Source organism: Aotus nancymaae, unplaced genomic scaffold, assembly GCF_030222135.1.
Source record: "Aotus nancymaae isolate 86718 unplaced genomic scaffold, 86718_ANA_hifiasm-v0.15.2.pri h1tg000040l, whole genome shotgun sequence".
NCBI classification, from domain to species: domain Eukaryota; kingdom Metazoa; phylum Chordata; class Mammalia; order Primates; family Aotidae; genus Aotus; species Aotus nancymaae.
In genome coordinates, this window is record NW_026988454.1 from 53960405 (window position 1) to 53968025 (window position 7621).

Consider the following 7621-nt stretch of genomic DNA (forward strand, 5'->3'; position numbering starts at 1 on the left):
TTAAAAATAATTAAAAATAAAGACATTATTTAAACAGTGATGAAAGAGAAATACTAAATTCATTCAATAATACAAAACTAAAGAATAATTACACAGTCACCTCATGAAAATAGTATTATGGAAAAAGTAATCATAGTTAAGGATCAACAGACAATAAAGAAGTTAAATGACCTATAGTATACATGAAAATGATTTGTAAAACTAAAATATATAAGGTAATATTACTGAAATTGTATTTTTCTGAAATTGCCTTTTTATGAAAGTCTGATTTTTAAACATTGTCTTAGAGTGTAACCTGTTTAGTATTTGCTTCTAGTCTTTTTGTTGGTATATTGATATATCTGTGTGTGGGTGTGTATTATGTAATGGCTAATAAAAAAAACACAAGCTAATTTCTCAAAGCAACAACAAAGTAATACCAAGGAGTATTAAAAATGTTAGGGGTACAGAGGGTTATAATTTAAAGTAGGCCTAACTAGCAAAATAACAATTGAGCAAAGACTTAGAGGTGAAGAGTTATGCAAATGGCCACCTAGAGAGAGTGTTTCCAAACAACCAGCATCAAGGGCAAAAGAGATTGTGCCTGTATTCCAGAAGCAGCATGAAGGCTCCTGTAGCTGCTAGTGTAGAGCTAACAATGGAGAGAGAAAGTCAGAACGATCACAGGGGTCAGATCACATATCGTTTACAGCCAACTGTAAGTACATTGTCTTTTACTCAGTAAAATGTAAAATGAAGAGCAAGTGAAGTTTATTTTATTTTATTTTAGCAGAAGAGTGACATAATCTGATTTGCATTGAAAAACGTCTTTGAGTGCAGTGTAGAGATACACTGGGGTAAAGGTGGAAATGGGGAGGCCAATTAGAAGGCCACAGTGGATAATGTCTGCAGGTGTTTGGCTCCACACTTCCATTCTAAACTCTCCTCTTTACCAAGGGGCTGGAAGCTTGAAAACTACTGTTTCCTGATTCTTTTGCCAGCTAGTTTCCAGATAAGATCTGCCAATGGAAAACGTGATGGAACAATAAAAATTCAAGGAAGGGAGAAGCCATTTGTCCTGCATCTGAGTGGCACCTCCAGTTGTCCTAGTGGTAGGAATAGCAAATACCTGAGCATCTAGAGGATAGAAAACCACCAAGTGATATGGAGAGAAGTGCACATAGAGCATATTTGGACCAGAAGGGGGTTTGTTCTTTGGGGAAAGTAGGAATTCAAATTTGGAAGTGTTAAGTTTGAGATAACTATTGGATATCCAAGTAGGGATTTCATTAAGTAATGGACAGTCCTGGAATTCAGGAGTGATGTCTAGGCTGTAGTAAACATTTGGAAGTTAGTGATGTCATTTAAAGCCATGAGACTGAGTGAAGTCATTGAAGAAAAAAGAAAAGAACGCCACCACTCAAATCCTGAGGATCCCTGACATTCAAAGCTCAGGGAGAAAAGGAACCAGCGAAAGAGCTTGAAAAGAGTGAACAATGAAGTAAGAAGCAGACCATCAAAGAAGAGGCAGTGATCGACCTTGTCAAATCAGTGGATGAGTCAAGTATGATGAGGACTGAGAATTGACAGCTGTATTTAGCAATGGAAGTTATTTGTGACCTTGACAAAAGCAGTTTTTATGGAGAATGAAACAGAGTGTAAAAGTAAAAATCATGGCAACAGTTTATTAATTCACTAATTTATCAAAAAATACTTAGCATCTGCTTTGTGCCAAGCACTAGGGATTGGAGGTGCATAAGAAAGACATTATCCCTGTCCTCTTGGAGTTTAGGGTATTTTACTATAATAATAGGCTGTGATTTCATACAGGGACAAACTTCAAAACACTTATTATGTGTGTGCATGCACACACACATGCGCACACTTGAAAAAATAAAGCAAGCCAGAAAGATACCGGCTAAAGGAACTTTATTGTGAGCGCTGTAGGATACACTAGGGAAGGCACTGCCTCTATGAGCTAGGACTTGTTAAATGCTATTTATATTTATCTTAATAGCTGAAGCATCTGGCATCTTTAAAAAGGGATTATTGACACCCTTCTTGTATTTATTTGAAGAAGTAGTTGACCAGGTGCCATAATTTGATTTTAATCTGATTTTATCTCTGTAGTGCTCAGATAGCTTAATTACTGGTTTGATCAAACACCTAGAATATGAATTGTTAGAAAAATAACACATTGCATTCTTGTAGGCAGAATTGTTTCCATGGATTCTCTCTCCTGAGTACAAGTGGTTATTCATGGCTCTCCAGGGACTAGGACTTGCAAAACAATATTTTATTCATCTAAATATTGTTTGATAGAAATCATGTAAAGCACTATCTGAAACCCTAATATTTTCTTGGGTAAGTTTTGGCACGAAGTTCTGTTCTGTACAAATCAAAACAATTAAAATTGAAACAAAATGTTAAGTGGTAGATATTCTAATATGTTTCATTTTAATTTGGTCCCTAAATATTAGAAGTAATAGCCCTCATAAAGTACAAAAAACTTTATTCTCATATGTACTTTGAGATAGACACCCAGGCTGGAGTGCAGTGGCATGATCTTGGCAACCCCTGCTTCCAGGTTCAAGTGATTCTCCTACTTCAGCCTTCTGAGTAGCTGGGATTACACTTGTATGCCATCATGCCTGGCTAATTTTTGTATTTTTACTAGAGATAGGGTTTCACTATGTTTGCCAGGCTGGTCTCAAACTCCCGACCTCAAGTGATCTGCCCACCTCGGCCTCCCAAAGTGCTGGAATTACATGTGAGCCACCATGCCTAGCCTCACAAATATCTTTAAAGTGTATCAATATTTCGAGTTTTCTATTTGAAAACAGGTAATCATATAAAGACACTGTTAATAATCTATAAACAAATGCTCTTGGACCATTATGAAGGTACATTGTAATAAAGCTCATGTATTTTGTTAATTCAGGTAATGAGGTCATCCTGCTAAGAACTCCCTTAACAAGCATTGGCATAACCCATTTTGAACTCAGCCTAGGAATTTTATTAACAAGTGGGTGAACACAACTCACTCCTACATTCACAATCTGAAACAAAATGATTTGTATTCCACACATGGGCATTTTAAGAAGAGATTTCCTCACCAGAAACTTTTTGTCAGGCAATAGGGGAATAAATGAGAAACTATGGCATGATTCCTTAAAAAGAAGCAATTAAATATTTTGAGCATTGTCTATAATCAAAATGATTAATTCCATTATGTAACATATCAAGAATAAAATAAAAGCTCCACGTGGTAACAACACAAAAATTACTTGATGAAATCAGAAAACCCCAAACTTCATGGCCTTGTTTTGGGATCAAGGTATTTGCCATGTTTTCTTAGATTTCAGTAATTGAGGCTATAAAATTAGTGGCTGAAATGAATATTTCTTAGTTTTTGTTCGTTTGCTTGTTTGAGCTCTATTGACTTTTCTATTGGAATTTGTTTTAGTCTTTTTCTCTCTCTTCTTTATTTTTTTAAATTAAATCCAATCAAAGTTACAACATCCCCTTCTATTCTTGAATGAAGAAGAAAAGTTGTTTCCAAGAGTATCAGGCATAATTTAAGCTCATTTCTGTCTTTACATGTAACTCCAATCCAGACAGTTTATTAGCTAATGAGATGTAACATTATTCCATTTGTCAAGATTAGATTTGTGGGGAAAATTGCAGAAATAGCATCCTTCTTCACTCTTTGCATCAACGTGATGATTAATTCATGTGTGGCAGGGTGTTCTGCAAAGCCAGAAGCCCTCTCATGCTGGGAAATGACTCTGAACTCATATCCATGGGTGTGCACTTTGCTGACAGGGTGAATGTAAATCAGGACTTGAAAAGGTCTTTTCATTATTTAAATAGGAGAGAATGATTTTCACTAGTTACATTTAATAGCATAGCATAGTGTTTTTAGATGATAAACACTGTGAGTGCAGTTTCCAAATTTTATTTCTCAAAATCAAGGGGTTCCCACAAAATGAGATGGGGGAAGCAAGCAAGGAGGGTCAAATGTATATTCTGGCGGCTTACTTCCTAATTTCAACCTTAGTTGCTCTGCTTTAAGCTCTTTTAAATAATAACATGTTGCATTTGAAAACAACAGCATAAAGTGGATTTGCTGCTTTAAAAATTAGTTAAATACCCAAAGAAAAAAGTTGTACAGAATAAGGAGCAGCAGGGTGAGGAGAAAATCTGAATCCAGGTGTGGTAGAATCTGCTAATGATTCTAAACTTCTTTTCAGAAATTAACCTTGATCTTCCAGCTCCCCTTCCATTTTAGCTGGCCATAGGCCATCCAGCTAGAAGCTGGATTTCCCAGCCTTCCTTGAGCTAGCCCTGAGTTATATAACTAAGTCCTGATCAGTGAAGTGTGAGCAAAAGTGCTGTGTGTATATTCCGTATCCATTCCCAAAAAACGGAAGCTACAACTGCTTTCCAAATCCCAGTTGCTGGCACTGCCACCTTAGTGCCTAAGATGGAAGCCGTAAGTTGAGGATGTCAGAGCTATCTCACCAGACTAACTGCGTCTTTTGAACTAGGATGTGAGTGAAAAATAAAATTCCACATTGTTGAATCTTTGGATTTTGGGTTTTTGTTTTTTTTTTTTTTAAATAGCATCTCAGCTTTTATCCAAAGTAATGTAACAAAGGCCATGCAAAGGAGTTGTGAGGTCAGTTTCATTGGAAAAGCTGACTTAACGGAATTTAATCTTCAATGTAATTGAGTTTAATCTCATCTTTACCTCGAAATAACATGGTATAAAGGTATATCACCTCAATCAGTGTTGTATAGGCTAAAGTGGACAGATTCTAGTCATTATTGTCCTTATGATTTGAGATGGTATGAAGTAGAGCAGGATTAAATGTATAAACACAGCTATACAAACAAACATGGGCAGAAATTAGGAAGTGGATGTAGCATTACGACATCCATGCCTAGCAGCTAGTGAATTGAGGGCAAAGCATGAAAAGTAGAGCCGTTTAGGTAAAGTGACAGCTGGGCTGAATTTTCTCATTATTTGTCATTTTGAACTTTTGCTGTCTCTTTCCTATAAGCACCTTCTGAGGCTTTACAAAGTACCAACAGTTATCCTACCCACATCGGAGGCTTCTCATGCTTAACTCCTTCCTCAGCATCCAGCTAATTGTCTCTTATCCAAGGTTTTCTCAATGTTTACGATAAACCTACCCTCAGATATCATATAATCACCTCAGACTGAACACATTAAACCCGAGCTCTCTTTCTCTTCATAGAGTTTGCTCGCCCTATTGTCTGCTTATCAATATTACATTTTTTTTGGTCTGTCTCTGAGATTTCCTTTGACTTTCTTTTCTCCTTCATCTGTCTAGCCAATGTCAACATTTCCTTATTTTCTTTCTTTAAACTCATTTTTAGATTCAACCATTGCCTTCTGTTTTTATGGTCAACCCCTTGGTTGAAAACCAAAGCATATTAGATCCTGGATAGACCCTACAATCTTCTATTTGGCCCAACACACTTGGTCACAAACAACTTCTATTTTCTCCCATTGTCAAGATACGAGAAATGCTATTAGCATTTCATTTTCTTCCTCAAGAATCCCTAATGCGTGACTCCCATTTGGCTATTGCCTATAGCCCACATTTGCCTTCCTTGACAGACTTTCCATGATAAGATCCTAATGAAATGTGGTCTGGGGTAGTGCTTAAGAACACAGCCTTTAATGTCCTACAGGCCTGGCATTAAATTCTAGCTTTACTACTTACAGGCTCTTGTATGGCCATTTTAAGTCTCAATATATTATCTGTGAAATGATGCTAATGTTTCCTTGATAAGGCTTTTCGAGACATACAAAGCAGGAGACCATCTGTAAAATGTGTAGTAAAGTACACAGCACACAGTAGGCACTCATTCACGTGTTTGCTGTTATCTTCCAGCCAGCATTTCCTCTACTTCCATCCTCTGCATTACATCCCTTGTTCTCCTGGGCAGCATCCTCCTTGTTCTTTCCTTGGCACTTCTAGTGTCTTTCACTCTTAATTCCCATTTAAGGTCCTACTCCCATCACATAGTCTTCTCTGAGTCCCCTTGTTTCTCTAAGCTGGAATATGTTTTCATTTATTCTCTTTAGTTACAAGGGGGCAGGAGTCATTCTCAGACTTCTTCTCCACTCTGTCCAGCACCTGGCAAGTTTTGGTTGCATATAATCTGCTCAACATCTATTAATGGAAGTATTAAAAATAGATAGCTTTGCAAATATTGTAACAAGCTTTCCAAATTTACTACTTTAAGAAAAATTTTGGAATTCATGTCCTCAGGTGGTCGTGATGTTTTCATGACTTCCCTTTGCCTTCCTTACACTATTTTCCATGTGACATGACTCAAAACAGCTAAGCTAAGAGAGGAGGTTGAGTACTACAGGGAGAAGAGGTCAGTGGGAAGAAGAAACTGTGCAAAACTGAGAGAGGAAATGGAGATAAGGAAAAGGACACAAAGACTTATTGAGCAAACATCAGAAACTATGCTGAATCCTTGATATGAACATTAAATTCCAATAATAAGCCTGAGAGGCAGGCATTATAACTATACCAAGAAGCCCTCTGTAAGTGAAATATGACACACATGTGAAAGGGCGTATTTAAAAATAAAGTCTATTGTGAAGGAACACTTGTTGAGCCATCATTGATCCAGACATGTAGTGCTCCCAAGAGCCTCTGAGAATCTCTTGATTTTAGTTCAAGGCCTGATGTTCTCTGGACCACCTGGAATACTGCAGATCTATGGGAGAGCTGAGTAACTTCCAAGCTTCCTTGCTCAGAGGCTATGAGGTTTCAGGTTAACTGGGTGCTATGGCCTAAATTATGTCTCCCCTCTACTTCTCCATCTTTCCTAAGTTGAGGCCCTAACCCTCAGTATGACTGTATTTGGAGTAAAGACGTAATTAAGGGTGGGGCACCAATCTGATAGAGTTAGCGTCCCTGTAAGATACAAAAGAGCTCTCTTTGCAATGTGAAAACACAGCAAGAAGAAGACAGCCATATACAAACAAGAAAGAGGGCCCTCGACAGGAACTAAATCCTGTCAGGATGTTGATCTTGGACTTCCACCCCCACAGAACTGTAAGGAATAAATTTCTGTTATTTAAACCTTCTGTGATATTTGGTTATGGCATTCTGAGCTGACAAATACGTGGAGGATGGTTTATCAGAGTCCCCAGCTTTGGTAGACCTTGGGATTAAAATTTTCAGTTTCTAGTTTCTAACTCTGCCAAAAACCCAGCTCAGTTTTGCCACAGTTTTATTTTTAATAAATCAGCAGATGACTTCAGAGCAAAAGTAGCTTCGAGTCCTGGCCCTACTCTCTGGGATCTTGTCTTCCAGATTTTCAACCAATAATTCCTCAGTATCTTATTATCTCTTTGATGCTTTTATGAAGAAATTATTGTTATTTTAAATATTTTGTCTGTTTGCTTGCTCTCAATAGACATGTAGGTCTGAACTACTTAGATGTAATTGTCAGAAGGAAGCTTGTCATTGCATTTTGCAGATGGAGAAATTGAGGTTCAAAGAAATATCCATCCAGTAGATCTTATTCCGATTTGATCTTCTTCTGAAATTTTTTTCTATTCTCTTTTGTTACATAGACTGACAAA